Source organism: Rhinoderma darwinii, chromosome 3 (assembly GCF_050947455.1).
Source record: "Rhinoderma darwinii isolate aRhiDar2 chromosome 3, aRhiDar2.hap1, whole genome shotgun sequence".
In the NCBI taxonomy this organism is placed as follows: domain Eukaryota; kingdom Metazoa; phylum Chordata; class Amphibia; order Anura; family Rhinodermatidae; genus Rhinoderma; species Rhinoderma darwinii.
Window position 1 is genome coordinate 90,892,371 of NC_134689.1, and position 22,485 is coordinate 90,914,855.

The 22,485-nt window shown below is 43.3% G+C and overlaps 1 protein-coding gene across 1 annotated transcript in view; it reads right to left on the reverse strand.

Moving 5' to 3' along the window:
- SHROOM1 (shroom family member 1) overlaps positions 1 to 22,016 on the reverse strand; it is a 58,966-nt gene extending 36,950 nt beyond the window's left edge. The window contains exon 1 of the mRNA XM_075856464.1: positions 21,794 to 22,016. The gene's annotated coding sequence lies outside the window, so the exon portion shown is untranslated. The remainder of the gene's footprint in view (positions 1 to 21,793) is intronic.
- Positions 22,017 to 22,485: the final 469 nt, after the last annotated feature.

Consider the following 22,485-nt stretch of genomic DNA (forward strand, 5'->3'; position numbering starts at 1 on the left):
AAAACTAAAAAAAAAATCATTACTATGGCCAGCTTTAGCGGCTTATCTTGAATACCCCTTTATTTTTTTATAAAGCCACCCCACACTACTCTGTGCGCCTCCTTTTAACGCTGTCCTCAGCCTTTGACACTGCCAACCACTCCCTATGTTACAAATACTCTCATTCCTTGGCACTACAGACTTAGACCTCTTGTGGGTCTTCTCATACCTTAGCAACCGAACATTTAGCCTCTCCAACTTGCACACTACCTCCTCTCACCCTCTCCCGAGGCTCTGTTCTGCAGCCCCTTCTCTATCTATACCAAGGACAGCACATATAAATCAGACAGCTTTCAATACCACTTTTATGCTCATGAAACTCAAATTTACCTCTTTGGCCCAAATGTTCTTTTGGCTATACACAGTGTCTATCATCTATCTCAGCCTTCTCCCACTACCGAAAACTCAACTGAATACATCACCCCCCCCCCCCATCCATTTGAACCCTCCACCAGAACGATTAATCACATTTGATGGAGCCACACTTTCCCCAGTCTCAAGTTCTTTGTCTCGGGATAACCTTTAATTCTGCCCTGTCCTTCAGACTACACATTCAAGCCCGTACGAACCCCTGCCACCTCCTCCTCAAAAACATTTCTCAAATTTGCTCTCCATCCCCAACCTCAAGTCAATAAAAATACTTCTACAGTACATGGCCTCATCTTAATCCTCCTAGACTACTGCAACATTCTCCTCTGTGGCCTTCCTTTTATCATTCTTGCACCCCTTCAATCTGTCCTCAATTCCGCTGCCAAGTCAATCATCTCCCCTTGATTGTCTACCTCCTCTTTTATCTGCCAGTCCCTTGACTGAATACCCATTACCCAGCGAATACATTTAAAAATACTAGTCATCCGATATCGCCCCACATGTAGTCTCTGGACCTTGCAAGACAACCTTTCTGCCCTCTTCTTGTCTGCTCATCACATGGTGTAATGACGGGGTAGGGAGACAGACAGGTGAGCCCTAATCTACCCGCCACTCAGTCCCTGCCTACTTGCAACGACCCGTCCTAGGCGACGGCGCACAACTGGGCGACGGTCCCTACGCTCAATAAGTGCACGACAGACAAACAGACAAGGGCACACAGAAGTTAGGGAAATGGGGCAGTTGCCCATGGCAGCACCGTGAGCAACGAGAGTAGTGAACGAGCCGAGTCAAACCAGGAGTGTACGAGGTACCAAACGCAGAGCAGGAGAATTGTCAGTAAGCCGAGGACAAAATGTTCAAGCAGCAGCAGCAGAGCCAGGAAACAGAATCACAGGCAAAGGAGGAGCAGGAAATGCAGGTATAAATAGACAGAGGGCGGGAGCTAGCTCCATCTGGCCAGGCTGTGATAGGCTCTCCCACTCCTCAGCCTCCCAGCCTGACTGGTAGAAGATCATGTCACTCTCTCAGACTTAGGGGGGATTCACACGAGCGTGTATTGGGTCCGTGCGGGCCGCGTGGTTTTCACGCGCCACGCACAGACCAATACAAGTCTATGGGGCAGTACAGACAGTCCGTGCTTTTTGCGCAGCGTTTGTCAGCTGCGCAAAAAGCGCGACATGCTCAATATCTCCGCGTATTTCGCGCATCACGCACCCATTGAAGTCAATGGGTGCGTGAAAACCACGCAGGTCGCACGGAAGCACTTCCGTGCGAACCGACTGAAACAGCGCACCAGCTGTCAAAAGGATGAATGTAAACAGAAAAGCACCACATGCTTTTCTGTTTCCAAACATCCAAACGGAGTGTCTTTGAGATGAGCGAACCCGGGCAACCGAACTTCACCGGGTTCGGCCGAACTCGTTTTGGCCGAACCCGGCAAAAAAATTTCCGGTACGCGATGTCAGGAGATAGTCACTGTCCAGGGTGCTGAAAGAGTTAAACTGTTTCAGCACCATGGACAGTGACTTCCGATCCCAATATACATGAACCTGTAAAAAAAAAAACGAAGTTCTGACTTACCGATAACTCCCGGCTTCTTCCTCCAGTCTGACCTCCCGGGATGACAATTCAGTCCAAGTGACAGCTCCAGCCAATCACAGGCCAAGCACAGGCTGCAGCGGTCACATGGACTGCCGCGTCATCCAGGGAGGTGGGGCCCGATGTCGAGAGGTGCGTCACCAAGGACGCGTCACCAAGGCAACGGCCGGGAGGGAAGTTCTCGGTAAGTACGAACTTTTTCTTTTTTTTTTTAACAGGTTTCTCGATGTTGTGTTCGGCATTCACTGTCGAGGGTGCTGAAAGAGTTACTGCCGATCAGTTAGCTCTTTCAGCACCTTGGACAGTGACGGGCGTCGACTAGACTCATCTCTATGATGGCGGCTGCACGAAAATCACGCAGCCGCGCATCATACACGGATGACACACGCAGCTGTCAAGTGGTTTTTGCACGCGCAAAACGCAGCGTTTTTTGCGCGCGCAAAAACGCAATGTTCGTCTGAATCTGCCCTTAGGAGCAGGTGCAGACTGATTACCCACGGGCGTTGACACAGAAGCTGTGTCTGGCAGATCCTTTACACATGGTCTCCAAGATTTCTCCATCATATGCAACATACCAGAACTCACTACCCCAACACTTCAGACTCTCCCCCACCAAACTTTGAAAAGCAACCTAAAAACGCACTTCTAAAGTAAAGCTTACAACATGCATTAACCTTGCCTTTACTACAAAACTGTATAAACAGCTTCTGCCCTCACCCACTGTCTCATAGACGGCAAGGCCTAGCAGCCAGGATCCTTTGTCCTGCTGTACCAGTCTGTCACTCCGTAAACTCATGTTTATTGTATTTGCATGTTTTTATTGTTTATTCATGTTATGTATTTAACCCCTTTCCGCTGCAGCCATTTTTCATTTTCGTTTTTTTCTCCCCACCTTCCAAAAGTCATATTTTTTATTTTTCCATTGATAAAGCCGTATCAGGGCTTTGTACCATAGAGTGTAGTAGGAAACTGGGGAAAAATTATTTGTGGGGTGGAATGAGGAAAAAAAAACATTTTTTTTTTAAAAAAAGTAAAATAAAGATTTTTTTTTTTTTAAAGTCCCCCTACATACTAATGTATTGCAGTATATCGTAATCCTGACAGACTTAATAGGAGTACAAAGATGGAAGACCTTGGTGCTTCAATCGTGTCGCAGGAGGGCCCACTGGGCTGTGAGAGGGGGCCCCCCCATCTTTCTAATTGCTTAGATGCCACGGTCACTTTTTAATGCGGCATCTAAGGGGTTAATTGAGCGATACCCCACGTTACAGTGAAGTGTCGGCTGTATCGTACAGCCGACATCTGGGTAATATGGAGCGGGATCAGTTCATGAGCCGCTCCATACTTTCCCTACTGGCTATGACGTAAGTATACGTCATACGTCTGGAAGGGGTTAAACCCCTCTATATTTCAAATGCACAGTGCCCTGGAAGTTAATGGCGCTAAAAAATAAACAAGAATAATAATGGGAAAACGAAATCAGGTTTTTACCTTTTCAGGGTAATTATGCCTGACATCCATTGGGTAAAATTGATGAACAGTCCACGGATTATTGGCTTTCTCAAACTTTTATAATGGATGATATCTACAACACAATGTAGTAATGGGGGCGACCAACCCCAAGCAAAGCACCATTGTTAAAATGGAAGTTGTAATTCGATGATTTAAAGCATACTTAGAACCAGAAGACACTCCATTAAGGGTATGTTCACACGCTTACTAAAAAACTTCTGAAAATACGGAGCTGTTTTCAGAAAACACAGCCTCTGATTTTCAGGCGTTTTGAGAAGCTGAAAATTAAGCTTCTTTTAATTTAGAGCTTATTTTCAGGCTTCTTTTGGAGGCATTTTTCATAGTGTTCAATGGAAAATCATCTTAAAAAAACGCCTCAAGAAGTGACATGCTACTTTTTTACGGAGCGTAGTTTTCCGCTCCATTTTATAAAACAGCGGCGTAAAAAGACGTCCTGTATGAACTAAATGCTGTTTTTCTTATTGATTTCAATGGGCAGATGTTTGTAGGCCTTCAGCTTCAATTTTTTCAGGTGTAAATGCCCCGAAATACGCCTGAAAACACTGCATGTGAAAATACCCTAACACCTTACTTTTTTACATTTAGGCTGCGTTCACATCTGCGTCAGGGCTCCGTTCCGACTGAGCTTTCCGTCGGAACAGAGCCCTGACTGACACAAATGGAAGCCATAGGTTTCCGTTTCAATCACCATTGATTTCAATGGTGACTGAACAGGTGCAAATGGTTTCTGTTTGTCTCCGTTGTGCAAGGCTTCCGTCGTTTTGACGGAATCAATACCGTATTCAACTACGCTATTCATTCCATCACAACGACGGAACCCTCGCACAACGGAGACAAATGGAAACCATTGGCACCGGATCCGTCACGATTTAAATCAATGGTGATGCAAAACCTATGGTTTCCATTTGTTTCAGTCAGGGCTCCGTTCCGACGGAAAGCTCAGTCGGAACGGAGCCCTGACGCAGATGTGAACGCAGCCGCAGTTATTTACCATTATATAGCTGACTTATAACTCCTGGCTGATAGCCTAATAATGATAGGGTTAATTTTTTTTGTAAAACACACCAAACTATTTAACAAGTTTAAAAAAAATAAAAATAAAAAAAAATTAAAAAAATAAAAAAAGGTCTGCCAACGAAAATTAATTAGGGGCATCGCTCGTCCAGTCCTCTTAGGCCTGATTCACACGAGCGTGTTGAAACAGCGGCCGTCCCACGGACCTATATTATTCAATGTGGCCGTTCACACAGCCGTGGTTTCAACGGACCATGTGAAGGGTCCGTGGGAAAATGTCTGTTCTTTTCATGCATCACGCATCCCTCCATAGACTCAACTATTGGGGATGCGTGACATCACATCCCGCAGCGCTTAGCACGGATGCACCTCGTACGTGAAAAACGGCAGTTTTTCACGTCCCAGATGCGCAGCGTTCGTGTGAATCAGGCCTTAGAATACCAGATTTAGCAGCTGACTGGATGTGAGTCAATGAAAAACTGCTCCAAAAACGTCTCAAAGAAGTGACATGCACTTTTTTGCATTTTTTTTTTTTTTTACACGGCCGTTTTTAATAACGGTCGTGTAAAAAAACGCCCCATCGGAACAGAATGCCATTTTTTCCATTGAAATCAATGAATAGATGTTTGGAGGCGTTCTGCTTCCGATTTTTCGGGTGGTTTACGGTCCAAAAAAACGTCCGAAAATAAGCCGTGTGAACATACCCTTAGACTCATTTAAAAGTAAAAAAAAAACAAAAAAACACTTACTGAAAAATGTCACAAAGAAACACCAACAAAGATGTAATTTAACTGAACGTCCACAAGGGAATATATCAGAAACGAATGTGGATTAACCCAAGGACCAGGCCTATTGCAGCTGATTTACTATCAGGGACATTTATGACATATCCACAGGATATGTCATAAATGTCAAATAGATGCGGGTCCCACCTATCTCTAGAACGGGTCCCCGTAACCAGAAAGAACCAAAAAAGATAGGACAGGGTTTAGGGGCCCCTGTTCTAGACATTTTTAAATTGTACTATTTTTGATGTATAGATTATATTGAGTAACTTTTATAAGAAAAAATTTGGGAAGGTTTTAAAAAACAAAAACCAACAAGCCTGCTATTCCAGTCGTTGACTATGCGGTGTAAATAACACCTTAACTTTACTCATTATGGCAATACCAAATATATAAAAGGTTTTTTAGGTTTTACTACTTTCGCAAAATTAAAACACTTAAAAACAAAAATTATTTGTTTTTGCATCGCCACATTCCAAGTGCTGTAACTTCTTGATTTTTTTCATCAATGTAGCCATATGTACGCTTGTCTTTTTGTGGGATGAGATGTAATTTGCATTGGTACTATTTTACAGTACATGGGACTTAGGCCGGATTCACACGAGCATTCTGCACGCGCAAAAAACGCTAAAATCACGCAGCCGCGCATGATACACGGATGACACACGCAGCTGTCAAGTGGTTTTTGCGCGCGCAAAACGCTGCGTTTTTTGCGCGCGCAAAAACGCAACGTTCGTCTGAATCAGCCCTTATTGTTTGGGCCGTTACGATTGTGGCGATACAAGATGTGTATCTTTTTTATATTTCTAGTAAATAAAACCACTTTTGATAGAAAAAAGTGGAATTTTTATTGTAATAAACTTTAACTGTTTATTTATTTTTTAGTCCCACTAGAGGACTTTACAATGCAATCTTCTGATCACAGATATAATGCTTTGGTATATTTAGTATACCAAAGGATTATTGCTGGTCAGTGTAAAACTGTGCAAAACATGCCAGAGGCATGGCCTAATATGCATATAGCCAGGGCAGGCCTGGAGGCTTTTGTTAGGTACCTGGCTGCCCTGGCAATCCGTTGGCTGTCGGCGATCTGTGACAGAGGGAGACCCCTCCCTCTGTCAAACCGCTTAAAATGCTACAGTCACTATGGACCGCTGCATTTAAGAGGTGATATAGATATATATATATATATATATATAAAAAAAATACATCCAAATTGCTGTTTTTTGGTCACCTGAGCTCTCCAAATAAAAGGAATAAAAAGTGATCAAAAAGTCGCATATACCCCAAAATGGTGTCGGTGGAAACTACAGCTCACCACACAAAATTTAAGCCCACACACCTCTAAACTGATGGAAAAATAAAAAAAAGTTATGGCTCTCAGAATATGGCGACACAAAACATTTTTTTATTTTTTAATTTTTAAAGTAGTAAAACATAAAACAAAACATGAAATTTGATATCACTGTAATCGTATCAACCTGTGGAATAATGTGAATATGTAGTATTTACCGCCTGACTCTGTAAAAACAAAACCCCCCCCCCCCAAAACCTGTTTTTTTCCCATTTCACCCCACAAAATTTTTTTATTTTTTTAGATTCCCAATACATTATGCGGTACAATAAATTGTGCCATAAAATTGTGCCATAAAAAACTACAACTTGTTCCGCAAAAAACAAGCCCGATATGGCTATGTCGATGAAAAAAATGGAAAAGTTATAGCTTTTGGAACGCGGGGAGGAAAAAACGAAAATAAAGACCAGGCCAATTTGAGTTTTTTTTTTAAGGGGTTAAATAGGCCGCCGTCATTGGTGGACAGTGGTCTCCATGGCAACCTGAGGCAGCCGGTGGCTGGACATAGGGAATCGCGGCCGCAAGGCAGAGGACAAATCGCTGGAATGAGTCAGGCTGCCTGGTTGTTCACAGCTGGAACAAGATGAGGTAACACACACTCATTTCAAATCAACTTTATTGGTAAAATCCTTCTTTTAAAAGAACCCCTCATTCATTAAGTCATTGCAGTTTTAGTCATTCATTTTAATATTTGTTCTTTACTTATTATTTAAGTCAATCCATGTAACGATGCAACGTGGGAAGACCTGAGGGGTTGTGAAGTGTATGTTTAACATGACATCCACTTCAGCTGCACCCTAGGTATTACTGAACATCCTGCAATAAATGTGTCCCTTAGACTCATCGCTACATACTACAAGTGAACTCCCTGTCACTGTCCTTTAATGTGAAGTCATAGAAGCATCTCCTCCCTGTTAGTAAAAGAGAATTGGTAATAAACAAGAAAAGGACTGTGCTTCGTCAATGTTTTCATGTTCTTGAAGAATAACCTGAGAACTTATAGGGCGTTTATGTATATGCTCCATGGTCAAAAGTATGTGGACACCTAACCATCACACCAATATGAGTTTGTTAGACATCACATTCCAAAACCATGGGTGTCAATTTACAGGATTTTGGGAGGTGTCAGCGGGAATTTGTGCCCATTCAGCCAACAGAGCATGTTTGAGGTCAAGCACTGAAGGTCTGGCTCACAAATCGACATTCCATGGGTGTTTAATGGGGTTGAGGTCATGGCTGTTGCCAGTTTCTAACGGTTGCCACAAAGTTGGAAGCATACAATTGTCTAAAATGTATTTGTACGCTGTAGCACTACCTTTCATTGGAAATAAGGGGCCCAAACCTTGAAGAACAGCCCCAGGCCATTATCCCTTCTCCACCAAATCTTACAGTAGGCCCTATGCATCCCAGTAGGTATCGTTCCCCTGGAATTCACCGTACCCAGCTTCGTCCATCAGACTGCCAGGTAGTGAAATGCAATTCATCACTCCAAAAAACAAGTTTCCACTGCTCCAGAGTCCAGTGGCGACGTGCTTTACACCACTCCAAAACAACACCTGCAATTGCGCATGGTGATCTTAGACTTGTGTGCAGCTGCTTGACCGTGGAAACCCCTTTCAAGACGCCCGAGGCACAGTTCTTGGACGGATGTTACTTCCAGAGGCAGTTTGGAACTCTGTAGTATATTTACGACATTTGCATTGAACAAAGACAGAAGTCCATTAAGTTCAACCTAATATTAAACAGTGTTGATCCAAAAGAAGGCAAAATCCAGACGAGGCAGTTGCCTTTAATTCAATTAAGGGTGAAAAATTCCTACCCACCTCCAAATAGGACATTCAGAAAAAAAATCCCTGGATTAATGACCCCTCTCCAGTAATCTAGTAAAGATAACTTGGGATATTTTAGCTTTTAAATATATTCATTGTGTGATAGTTTTGAAAAACAAAAACAAAAAATACAAGTCTGCACACATGGATTGTGATGAGGTACAGTACTACGTATGGGCACATTGCTTGATTCTTGTTCAGGAGCACGACCCACATCTAACAGTAACCACATGGTTTTAAAAATAATTTAAATATTCTTATATAAAAGTCGTCGTGGTGCCCCAAATACAGATAAACAAGTGACAGCCTCTGTTGCTTGAAACGTCACCTGCAGTAATTCGTCATTGCACCCCATAGGACTGTTACCCTGGAACTTAGCATTGAGGGATTACTCCACTCACTCTCCTCACTAGTTCCTACTGAGGAGGGGCGCACGTGCTGACTGTATTCCTCGATACCGGAATTTTCTGTTGTCAGTCCTTGGTCAAGCACAAGGGTTCTTAAACTTTTTATTTTTATGTCACCGACCCCCATGACGAACCCGATTTTAGTGTAAAATGAATTTGATATATTTGCAACAATTGTAATAGAATATGAAAATTGCTGTAATTTGTATTGGTAACATGATATGTTATATTGGATGCCGTATTATGGTGCCGCACAGAGGCACCATACGGTGACATACAGGACCATAGGGACTCTAACATTCGGTGCACATGGCTTGGACTACATTTTTTTTTATTATCTTAATTTAAAAACACCCTAAAACATTGTTCCCCAACCAGTGTCTTGGGAGCCACGTGTGGCTGTTTTTTGAGTGAAACACAGGACTGGATCCAAAAAGAAGGAAAGGAAAAAGGAAAGCCTGACATTTTGTATTTATTAATGTATTTGGCTCAAAAATGTGTGCATGTGTTATTCCAGCCTTGGGGTACATTCTAACGGTGCAGTCAAATCACGGTTGGGTGCCATTATTCCCGAAAAAATAGGGAGAAAGTGTAATGGTGGGGGTAGGGAAACAGACAAGTGAGCCCTAATCTACCCGCCACTCAGTCCCTGCCTACTTGCCACGACCCGCCCTAGGCGACGGGGTACAACTGGGCGACGGTCCCTACGCTCAATAAGTGCACGACAGACAAACAGACAAGGGTACACAGAAGCTAAGGGAAATGGGGCAGTTGCCCACGGCAACACCGTGAGCAACAAGAGTAGTGAACGAGCCGAGTCAAACCAGGAGTGTACGAGGTGCCAAACGCAGAGCAGGAGAGTAGTCAGTAAGCCAGGGTCAATATGAAGCAGGGACAAATAGTTCAAGAAGCTGAAGCAGGGCCAGGAAACCAAACAAGAAGAATCACAAGCAAGGAGGAACAGGAAAGGCAGGTATAAATAGACAGAGGGTGGGAGCTAGCTCCGTCTGGCCAGGCTGTGATAGGCTCTCCCACTCCTAAGCCTGCCATCCTGAGTGGTGGAAGATGGAGTCAGTCTCACAGACATAGAAGCAGGTGCAGACTGATTACCTATCGGCATTGATACAGAAGCTGTGCCTGGCAGATCCTTTACAAAAAGTTTGTTTTTTGCAAAACCACTAGACTGCAAGTTCATGGCCACGCCTTTTCAATATATCCTTAGGGCTACAGACATGTCGCTGTCTCATCTAATAGACTTTTTCCCCTTCAATACTCAACACAACTTGTTAAATATGTGGCTCTGGAGAAAGAAACGGTTGAGAACCTCTACCTTAAAATCTATCCACTGAACCTTTGAGAGGCCACGGACTGCAGGCTTTTGGTGAAACGTAGGCTCTGTTCCCATCACATAGAGTATGTGAACTACGTTCAGCAGATGAGAAGTCTCCTGGCATATACGCCAAACCTATCCATAGGGCTCCATTTATCTGATATATACACAAAGGGTGTCCTCTTCGCATACTAAATACTTTGGTGTCAAAAAAGACAAAAGTATAGTAGGTATGATACCTTTTTTGCTGAATAGAATAGCATAGTAGACTACGCTACTCTATATGCCTATACAGTGACATACGTGGCGGCCTTCCATCGGAAGTAAAGGTTTGGAATCTTCCCGACGTATACCTCCAACGGAATGCTCAAACAATGTAATGTGAACAGAGCCTTAACTACTAGAAATCCAATAGTCTCAAATCCACCTCCTTTCTCATGATGGTAAGGATAAAATAATTATAAACCGCAGGAAACTAAACACCAGTAAGAAGAAGATCATCATCCATGTACTGGGGATCCTTACAAGACCTTACACCGAAATAAAAACAAGTGTTAAATAATACTGCGTGGTAAATGCACAACTACTATAAATAATTCTAAACTAACCCTATCAGATTCAATGCTTTATATAGTGGAAAACCTCACAAAGGAAGTTACATTAAAAATAGCACTGCAGTAGAAACTATAGTGGCATTCAGAAGCTCAGGAATTTAGCAGTGAATGTTTTATAAAAGAGGCTTTTGCCCTATAAATCTATCAGTGATTTAAAGCATGCCTAGGACTCGCCATTATGCAGAGGCATAATAAAAAGGCACATTATTGCAGGGCCTGGAATTCTTAATCAGTGCATCAGAATGTCGGAGCTTTGCTGTACCACATGGACATTTGTTGAGCAGGCATGCCAAACCAGGGCGGGTATGAAATCTGAGGACCTGCTATAAAACGAAGGTTTATTTTACACAAGGCCAGACTATAATGGATACATATCACGGCACAGGCGACTACTAATTCTTTATATAACTATATCCATATGTGTTGCAAAGGAAATAGGATACAATAAAAGCTAGAAAAACAGGCTGAAACTCTCAACACAGTATAAAACAAAGTACAAATATGGAAATGTGATTACTAAATGTAAGGTAGCAAACAGCACTATATACAGTATACGCACAAGGATAATTGAAATGTATAGGCAGAACAAAAAAAAACAAAAAAAAAACTGACCATTTACTTGGGGTTGACATTGTGATTTCCTCCAACTAACACATGAATCAGAACTTAAAGGTAACTGAACTTTCAGAAAACTTCTGATATGTCACTATGACATGTTAGAAGTTTTGATTGGTGGGGATCTGAGCACGGAGACCCCACCGATCGCTAAAACAAAGCTGCACAAGCACTTGGGTGAATGCTGAGTCGCATAATGTCTGATGGCCTTTTCTCAGAGAGCCGAGCAGTTAGTGTATGGCCTCAATGGAAAGTCTATGGGCCCGTACACCAACTGCTTGTTTTTTCTGAGAAAAGTTGATCAGAAACTAAATTGCACAGCTTCTGCAGCTTCATTTTAGCGATCGGTGGGGGTCTCAGTGCTTGGACCTCCACCGATCAAAACTTCTCATATGTCACTATGACACGTCAGAAGTTTTTTGAAAGTTTAATTATCCTTTAAAGCATCAATGTAAAAATCGGGAACAGAGCCCCCCACCAAACATGCGTTATTTATAATACTGGTATGACCTTATGCTGTAGAGGGGCCTTTTGGACCTATCTGGCACAAGGGCCCAGGTGCGACTTACCTTTGTAACACTTATAGCTACGCCCATACATTGAATATATTATCCTATAAACTACTTTAGAGTAGTGCCAGCTAGGTTTATTTCATTTAACCATTCTAAAGGATCTTGTAAGTGTCTATAGTATCCTTTGTTAGAATATGAAAATCATGTGCGATTTCCCTGTCTAGATAGCTGGCTTCTCTGGATTTAGATTTGGTCAAAGATCTGAACGTCTGAAGACTTCTGTATAATAGATGAAAGATTTATTGGCCATTTGACCACTTATAACGTAATTCAGACTAATCAATGCAGTCAACACAATGGGTGGAATGTAGGGGTGGAGGTGGAATGTTTTATCCATGGAAGGCCTAAACAAATGATGAGAAATGAAAGCCTGCCATTTACAACTACGAAGGAGCCAGAACAGCCAGTTAATTCAGGAAGAGTCAACTTCCTTGTAACACCACATTCACTTCACTATTGTCTGGCGATGAGGCAATTGTGAGACACAATAAAGCTCTGTTCACATCACTTTTTGGCCTACGTCAGATGTATAAGTCTGTATGCTGTGACATACCAATATGTTTTTATTCTGAAAACTATGTAGGTGTAGGTATGGACAGGGTACGAAACCCCTTAAAGAGTTTGTCCAGTTTCAGCAGATTAATGTTATTTTTCTTATAATTAAAAGTTGTACAATTCATCAATATACTTTCTGTATTAACGCCTTATAGTTTTAAAGATCTCTGCTGGTTGTTATTCAGTAGGAACATTCATGGTTTGCTTGTGAATAAAATTCTGTCCGTGGTCATGTGATGTACACACAGGTGCATGGTTCGATACACTATGTGTATCAGAGCAGTGTCTTCTAACGATCCCAGCACCTGTGTGTCCATCACATGATCATGGACAGAATTGTATCAACTGGAAGTACACAATGAATGTTCCTACTGAATAACAAGCAGAAATCTTGAAAACCGTGCGGAATACATACAGAACGTATACTGGAAAATTGTATAAACTTTTAAATTATACAAAAATATAACATTAATTTTCTGAAACCGGAACAACGCTTTAAATTACTCTGTTTTAAATGAGTGCTAACCTAAAAAAAAAAAAAAAGGATATGTTGCAATTTATTCAACGATCCCTCACAGCTGATTGCCACAGAATGTCTCTAACCCCTGACGATCAGTCGTTATCATGGGGGTAAGACATATCGAAGCAAACATTTCCCTGCTGCTGCACTGTAGGAGAAACCTAGTATTACATGGCAGTCAGTCAAGTGAATGGCCAACCATGTAACTCCTAGATAGACCAGATTCAACAGAGCAAAAGTCAGTATTTGTGAGCAGCTATCCTCTCTTGTTCATAGAGGGGGTTGGCCATATGGCAGACCGCCCTCGACATCCATAGCACTTAATAACCACCACGACACAATACAACTTACTAGTAGATGGATATTCATCTTCTGCTAACATTTACTAGATTTCATTTGTGCACTTGTAAGAGCAGCGGTTGACTTTCCTAAACTACTACTAGAAGTGGGAATGGAAAGCATTTGTGAGCCACATGGAAGCTATGGAACGATTGCTTCTCCACCATGTCTTTTGAGCTTGTACATATTGTTCCGATAGTCACATACGAGCACTTTCTGTACCTTCTTGGATTAGAACATAAAGGGAGGAAATTCCTATACTTAGAGTATCTGTCACTAGTTTATTAATTCCCTATCTCCTAACTAATCTAATAGGCGCTTTGCTGCTAATAACTACAGTTTGATTTGTTTTTCAAAAACGTTTATTATTTGCAAAGTTATGAGCATTTTTCTAAATATGCTAATTTAGCTATACTTGCCAAATGGGAGGTAATTTTTTCTTTTCACTCTGGGCAGTGTAATGTTTTCTGTATGACACTGTCCAATCAGCGTCATACAGTTCTCCTCTTCCCCGCCCAGAAACACAGCGTGATCATAGTATACAGCTTCTATTCCTGACTGTGTATTCAACTGGTGATATTTCCGGATGTTTCACAGCTAGAACAGCGTCATCGTGGGAGTCTCACACGATGACGCTGGCGTAGGAGTATCTGGAGGAAACAGCCTCTCGCTGACAGGTCAGCATCAGAGGCTCTCTGCTAGCTCCACCCATTGAGAACCCCTGGTGGCCATTTGGCTAGCCAGCGGTTCATTTACTTATTGTTTAATAAATTAGGAGGGGGCAATATCTCACCAACGGGGGGGGGGGAATGAAGAAGTAAGTAACAAATACCACTGGACTCACAGATACAGCGGCAACTATGTGCAGCTAATAACTCACTTTGTAGGAGCTAGTGACAAGTCTTTTTTAAAGGGTTACTTTCACATTTGACATTTATGGCATATCCACGGGTTACGATGACCCTCATCCCGCCTGATTCCTATGGGAGCTGCGGAAACAACCAAGCCTGCTTGCATATCCCATGGTGGGAATACGCCTATAATTATAAACAGCCACATGACAGCCCACATGCATCCTGGAATCCAGAAATGTAAATTTTCATTTGCGGCCAGTGAATGGGAACATTTATGTATATATCCAGGGGCTGTTAAAGAGGCTCTGTCACCAGATTTTGCAACCCCTATCTGCTATTGCAGCAGATAGGCGCTGCAATGTAGATTACAGTAACGTTTTTATTTTTAAAAAACTAGCATTTTTGGCCAAGTTATGACCATTTTCGTATTTATGCAAATGAGGCTTGCAAAAGTACAACTGGGCGTGTTGAAAAGTAAAAGTACAACTGGGCGTGTATTATGTGCGTACATCGGGGCGTGTTTACTACTTTTACTAGCTGGGCGTTCTGATGAGAAGTATCATCCACTTCTCTTCAGAACGCCCAGCTTCTGGCAGTGCAGATCTGTGACGTCACTCACAGGTTCTGCATCGTGTCGGCACCAGAGGCTACAGTTGATTCTGCAGCAGCATCAGCATTTGCAGGTAAGTAGCTACATCGACTTACCTGCAAACGCCGATGCTGCTGCAGAATCATCTGTAGCCTCTGGTGCCGATGTGTCCTCGCTCGTCTGATACGATGCAGGACCTGTGAGTGACGTCACAGCGTGATCTCTCGAGAACACGGCTGTGTCTGCACTGCCAGAAGCTGGGCGTTCTGAAGAGAAGTGGATGATACTTCTATTCACAACGCCCAGCAAGTAAAAGTAGTAAAAACGCCCCGATGTACGCACATAATACACGCCCAGTTGTACTTTTGCAAGCCTCATTTGCATAAATACAAAAATGGTCATAACTTGGCCAAAAATGCTCGTTTTTTTAAAATAAAAACGTTACTGTAATCTACATTGCAGCGCCGATCTGCTGCAATAGCAGATAGGGGTTGCAAAATCTGGTGACAGAGCCTCTTTAAGCGTGTCCTGATCACATCAAACTGGCACAGTATAGAGCTTAGACACTGTTAAGAAGCCATGCACCTGTATACAGCATACACTGCAATGTTCCCATGTCCTCTATTGCAGAAAAGATGCAGTAGGGCAGATTTTGTTCTTCGATGTAAAACTGAATGAAATGTGTCCTAAACCGTCTGAGCTATAAGGTCCAGTTTCAATAATTTAAAAGCAGTTTTTTTTATTTTACGCCAAAAGCAGGAATGGTGTCTTAGGCCAGCATCACACACACAGTTTTGATGCACTTTTGCATCAGTCTTTTCTTTAGGCCAGGATTACACACACAGTTTCAATGCAGTTTTTAGCGGGAAAAAAAAAACGGAGCCAAAAACTTCCGCAAACCGGTCTGTGTGATGTTGGATTTAAAGGGCTATTCGCATCCAGGCGGAGAATGAGTGCATAGGAGGATGGTATATCAGAGCCAAACTCGCTGTGCTACACGGTTTACGACAAAAACCCTGTTCACACCTAATAGAACTTTCCACTACAGAAATGGGCTGCAAATACTCTGTAAAATGTGTTTTTAACATTTTTTCACAGACTTAGATGTGATCATTATTAGTATGGCGTTTTTGGTAGCGTTTTAAATTTAGTGTCATTTCATACATGCGTTTTTCTGTTTTAGAAGGCCTATAGAAAAACCTATGCAAAAAAAATAAAAAAATGTGCGTTTTGGAAAAAAAAATAAAAAAATGACTGACCCTAAAAATGCCACAAAAATTTAAATTGGCATCTTTATCATGAGCCCTGCAATATTTCAATAAACATAGTATAGTCAGAATTTGTTTGTGCAACAGCATAACCACCAATCCCTCCTTCCCAACCTCCCCCCAATTTAATATAAAAATAGAAGGTACATGAACAATTTTTACTGCCCCAAAGTTGCTCTAGGATAAGCTATAGAGGCCCCCATAACAGTGTGCCTGCCATAGATGCCGTCATAACAGTCTCAGCCCCTAGCAATCTATATCTACAGCTACTCTTGGACATCCTGATATCCCAGGCTCGTGATATGTTCAAACACCATAAGCTTACTGCTTCCGCCATCTTTTTTTCTCAAATTCAAAATGGTAAAATGCGTAGCACTGACTGACGAAATTCAGAACTTTACAGCCTAAATCGATACACTTCGGAAGTCTGTGACGGTTTTGATAAATCTGCCCACGATGAAGGCTCAAACAGCACATCAAACGATTTCATCATGGCAGATGATTTCATTTCTAAATGTATGCTTGACAGCTGGCATATATATGATAGGCACCATTTCATACCACTGGAAGTAATGACACCCAGATACAGCCTTATCCTCGTGTTACCATAGGACCAGCGATACATGCCCTTGTCAGCCTACAGTGTCATATGTCACGCTTCATACTACAAAAAGACTGAAATGGCAACAGTACACCAGTTTCTGATGGTCGAGCCTGCCATGAGATACTGAGCATATTTTATCTATTTAAAGAGGATATATTCTAGTTTATATGCTAAAAAAAAAATACAATACATAAAGAAGCACACAGTTTGCTCTAAACATTAGTTCCCATCTAGTTTTTAAGGCACGTCTGAGGTATATACGCCGGGAGTATTTCCTGACATATACTCCAACATGCCCATAGCCCTATATGCACCAAGCATATGGCAAAAAAAAGTGCCCTTTTGGCATACACTGGGCCAGTATGCGTCGGCATATCTTTTTTTTTACTGTAAAGAAAAGCTTGGTCTACCACATTTTTCTATGCAGTGGTACACAGTAAAAAAAAAAAAGTTTGCCACGCGTTAGAAGTTTTCGCTGCAATGGGAGTTAACGGCCAATGCATGCAACTGTGTGCCATACAGTTTTTGGTATTTTAAGTCGATGTTTCCCCTTTTTAAAGTAAAGGTTTACTCAATCTTATTTTGGGTTCAGAGTTCCAGGTCTCTGAACTAAAATGTGCACGCATTCTACTGTGCAGAGCCTATTGAATAATAGCTATTTAATCACGATTAATTGAGCACGTAACCTCGATTATGATTATCGAACAATTTAGGCCACACCCCTTTTGCATACCACGCCCCCTATTTGCATGCTACGCCATTGAATTAAAGAGAACCTTTCATCTGCCCATACATGTGCAGCATGTAATGGTCAAGGCTTCACAAACACGGTCCCACTTTACATTTTTTTCCTATCTTCCTCCGTTATTTACAGATTGGTGTCATTATATTTGGTGCCCGATATGTAAATAAGCCCATTAACTGTCAATGGGGCGTTTCTATGTAACTAAATGGCAAGGGGGTGTGATCTCTTCGCTCGGACACTGTCCAATCAGCTGCGGACAGTGTCAGGGCGGCTTGCGCTGTGTTCCCTCCCGCGAGAACACACAGACAGAGAGCGCTCTCTGCAGAACCACCAGCCTGTGTATGTTCTCACGGGAGGGAACAAATCGCAAGCCGCCCTGACTCTGTCCGTAGCTGATTGGACAGTGTCAGAGAGAAGAGATCACGCCCCCTTGCCATTTAGTTATAGAAACGCCCCATTGACAGTTCAGGGGCTTATTTACATATTGGGCGCCAAATATAATGGCACCGATATGTACATAACGGAGGAAGATAGAATAATTATTTGTTTGTGAAGCCCTGCCTATTACATGCTGCACATGAATGGGCAGGTGAAAGGTTCTCTTTAATATTTATCCCCTGAGCCTGCTGTATACTATTAGTATATCATATAACCCCTGAGCCTGCTGTATACTACTAGTATATCATATAACCCCTGAGCCTGCTCTATACTACTAGTATATCATATAACCCCTGAACCTGCTGTATACTACTAGTATATCATAAAACCCCTGAACCTGCTGTATACTACTAGTATACAGAAGGTTTAGAGCCAGGGGGTATACATACAGCATATATATTATACAGCAGGCAGGCTCAGGAGGTATACATTATATACAGTAGTATACCCATACCTTCCAACCGTCCCAGATCCGGCGGGACAGTTCCAGTTTCTCACCGCTGTCCCGCCGTTCTAGGCGGTCTGCAAAATGTCCCGCTGGGCGCTGCATCAAAACAGCTGATCGCTGCTGACTGCAGCAGCGATCAGAAGAAGGCAGGAGTCTTGCAGCGGTGTTCTCACTGGGATCGATGCCGGCCCGGGAGTGGACCAGTCCAGTCACCTGACCGGTCAGGTGACTGGACTGGTCCACTCCGGGCCGGCATCGACACCAGTGAGAAGGCCGCTGCAGGACTACTGCCTTCTTCTGACGGTGAGTGACGTCGAAGCAGAGTGGAGAGTGGCAGCAGTAGGGCCGGCTACCTCTACCGGTCTCTGCTCTGGCGGCAATGTGGCACCTACAGGGGTACTGTGTGTGGCGCGATCTACAGGGGGGGCGGGCTGTGTGTGGCGCTATCTACAGGGGGGGCGGGCTGTGTGTGGCGCTATCTACAGGGGGGGCGGGCTGTGTGTGGCGCTATCTACAGGGGGGGCGGGCTGTGTGTGGCGCTATCTACAGGGGGGGCGGGCTGTGTGTGGCGCTATCTACAGGGGGGGCGGGCTGTGTGTGGAGCTATCTACAGGGGGGGCGGGCTGTGTGTGGAGCTATCTACAGGGGGGGCGGGCTGTGTGTGGAGCTATCTACAGGGGGGGCGGGCTGTGTGTGGAGCTATCTACAGGGGGGGCGGGCTGTGTGTGGAGCTATCTACAGGGGGGGCGGGCTGTGTGTGGAGCTATCTACAGGGGGGGCGGGCTGTGTGTGGAGCTATCTACAGGGGGGGCGGGCTGTGTGTGGAGCTATCTACAGGGGGGGCGGGCTGTGTGTGGAGCTATCTACAGGGGGGGCGGGCTGTGTGTGGAGCTATCTACAGGGGGGGCGGGCTGTGTGTGGAGCTATCTACAGGGGGGGGCGGGCTGTGTGTGGAGCTATCTACAGGGGGGGGCGGGCTGTGTGTGGAGCTATCTACAGGGGGGGCGGGCTGTGTGTGGAGCTATCTACAGGGGGGGGCGGGCTGTGTGTGGCGCTATCTACAGGGGGGGCGGGCTGTGTGTGGAGCTATCTACGGGGGGCGGGCTGTGTGTGGAGCTATCTACAGGGGGGGCTGTGTGTGGAGCTATCTACAGGGGGGGCTGTGTGTGGAGCTATCTACAGGGGGGGGGGGGGTTGTGTGTGGAGCTATCTACAGGGGGGGGGCTGTGTGTGGAGCTATCTACAGGGGGGGGCTGTGTGTGGAGCTATCTACAGGGGGGGCTGTGTGTGGATCTATCTACAGGGGGGGTTGTGTGTGGAGCTATCTACAGGGGGGGGGCTGTGTGTGGAGCTATCTACAGGGGGGGGCTGTGTGTGGAGCTATCTACAGGGAGGGGGGCTGTGTGTGGAGCTATCTACAGGGGGGGGGGCTGTGTGTGGAGCTATCTACAGGGGGGGGGGCTGTGTGTGGAGCTATCTACAGGGGGGGCTGTGTGTGGAGCTATCTACAGGGGGGGCTGTGTGTGGAGCTATCTACAGGGGGGCTTTGGTGGATGATTTTTCCATTGACCGGTAGCAGAGTTACAGAACTGGAAAATGAAAGTGTTGTAACTGATAATCCCTGCACTCCAGGCAGCAATACCTTTGGAGTTCTGGAGGAGTAGTGTCGATGCCGTCACATTGAGCCTGCTCTGCCATTGGCTCTCCCAAACGTCAGTAACTGTATGCGATCCAATCAGAATCGCTGATATGTTAATCAAGTTTTCAACATAATCAGCGATTCTAAATGGATAGCATACAGTTACTGATGGCAGAGGCTGGGCTGCATGTAATAACCTAACAAAACCAAATGCAAAGATGACGTTGGTTATCTGCGCTGATTTTCGGTTTCGGTCATTTTTCTATTAATTGCCCAGACCTAGTAGCGAGCCACCAGTACAAATGTTTTAAGGCCAAGATCACACATGGAGTTTTGATGCAGTTTTTAGCTCATTCTTTTGAGCCAAAGGAAAGGTATAAGGAAAAGACTGATGCATCTCCTTTCTTTTGTCCACTCCTGTCTTTGACTAAAAAAAAAAAAAAACGCCAAAAATGCCACAAAAACAGCATCAAAACCGGTGTGTGTGATCCTGGCCTAATGTGTCTCTCTCCTGTGAACGGTCAACTCAAAACATGACATGATAATTATTTTATATCGCGTGCTGTATTCAAAGGTTTCTTGTGAGTGAAGAGACAATGCCAAGTCTCGCTTGTTATTCACTTGTACCATCATTCTTCTATGTAAAAGGAAAATCGCATTACATGTGACTATCTTATAATAGCCCCATATACAAAAAAATATAATATTTTTTAATAACAATAATAATAATAAAAAATAAACAACAAATAATAATAATCTTACCAATACACTTTAAGTAGGAAACGTCACCCTGGTCCCATCTTTACAAAGGCCACAGCCATACGGTTTACAAACCGCTATGGCGCTGGACAATGTGGTCACATAATTATGTCACCTGACCATTTGGCCATGACGGCAAGATGACATCACCGTGACCTTTGAACAGTGGTGCCCAGGGGGGGATAACAGACAAAAACACACACATTTTATTGGTATTTTTTTTCCCCATTTATGTAAAAAATAAAAATGTTAATGTTTCATCTTAGTACTGCTATAAAAGATGGTGTTTTTTTTTTTACTATACTGGCTACACAGAGATCACCCTGATCTGTTGTAGACTTTCCATATGTTACTCCTCCAAACATTCCTGCTCAGTTTAATACTGTATTACCCACACAGGCTTGTCAAGTAGCACACAACTTCTTTTATACCATTGTTATTACACTACACGTAGCGTTATATAAAATCACTTTCAAATACAACACCCTGTGTTTGGCTATAAAGGGGGATCACAAGTGGAGAGGTAATTTTGGTTACTACAAAGTATTAGGGTGGAGGTAGGTTTATCTGAATAAAGGATTTGGTGGATTTAAGGAATTAAAAAAAAAACATATGTACAAGTACAGGCAAACATTTTTCCTGCTGATCTTGGAAACTGAATTTAGAAGAGGGGGTGGGGTGAGGGATTGTATTTTTTATTTTTCACATACCACCGATCCATATAGGAGGTCTCTATGGGAAAGATACATATAGTGAGCAAACAAGGATTCCTTACAAGTATGCGTACTACATGTGTTGTGTTATCGGAGACCTATTTATAACAAGACCTGATATAGGGTTAACCTCAGAGATACAAACAGCATGCAATAAAGTGTCAATTTAAGACAAAGTCCTATGAAAATACTGCCACACTGTCTCCAACAGCCATTTGTGTTTACATCTCCTTGAAGACCTTAGTAACAGCTTCCTTCTTACCTGTATTTGAGCACTTATTGTGGCTCAGAACACGTCCATCTGGATCACATCTAATCCCAGGAAAACCAAGCAGCTAGCACTTCACAGCTCGGAGAAGTGGCCACATTTACTCCAGGGCACCCTGACTCCTAAAAGGAATTGCTTCATCTGGGCTCAGTCCAAACTAAACAGTTGCAGTCCCTGCCTCACAGTCTCTCCTCTTCTCCCCACAATGTGCTCTGACCATAAAGGTAACTGGCAGGGTTTAGGTTTCCCATCCAATGACAGAGGAGGGGAGGAACAGGGAGAGTGAACCTGAAACTCTGATGTCACTGGAAACACTTTAACCTGAGCCTGGGAGAAGAAACTGCTTCTGAATGACAAGGAAACTCAAAAGGCTTCAGTCAGTAATTGGTTAATTTCCGTGCTGTCAGAGAGCACATGGCACAGCAAGTGTATAAAAGATACAGCTGCTCTGGTTACTTAATAAAAAGCATAAAAGAAAATAAAATCAATAAAAAGGTAATTACAGAAATTTCACAACAAGATATAAAAGTATATGAATTTTTATTAAATGTCCCACAATTGAGTACTGCTAATGGTACCACATGTAAAAATACACAAATGGTTATGTTTTTGAGTTTATTTTTTTTTACTCTTGAAGTAAATAGATGAAAGATTGGCAGCATTGCTTTTGAGGGTTTGCCCACGTT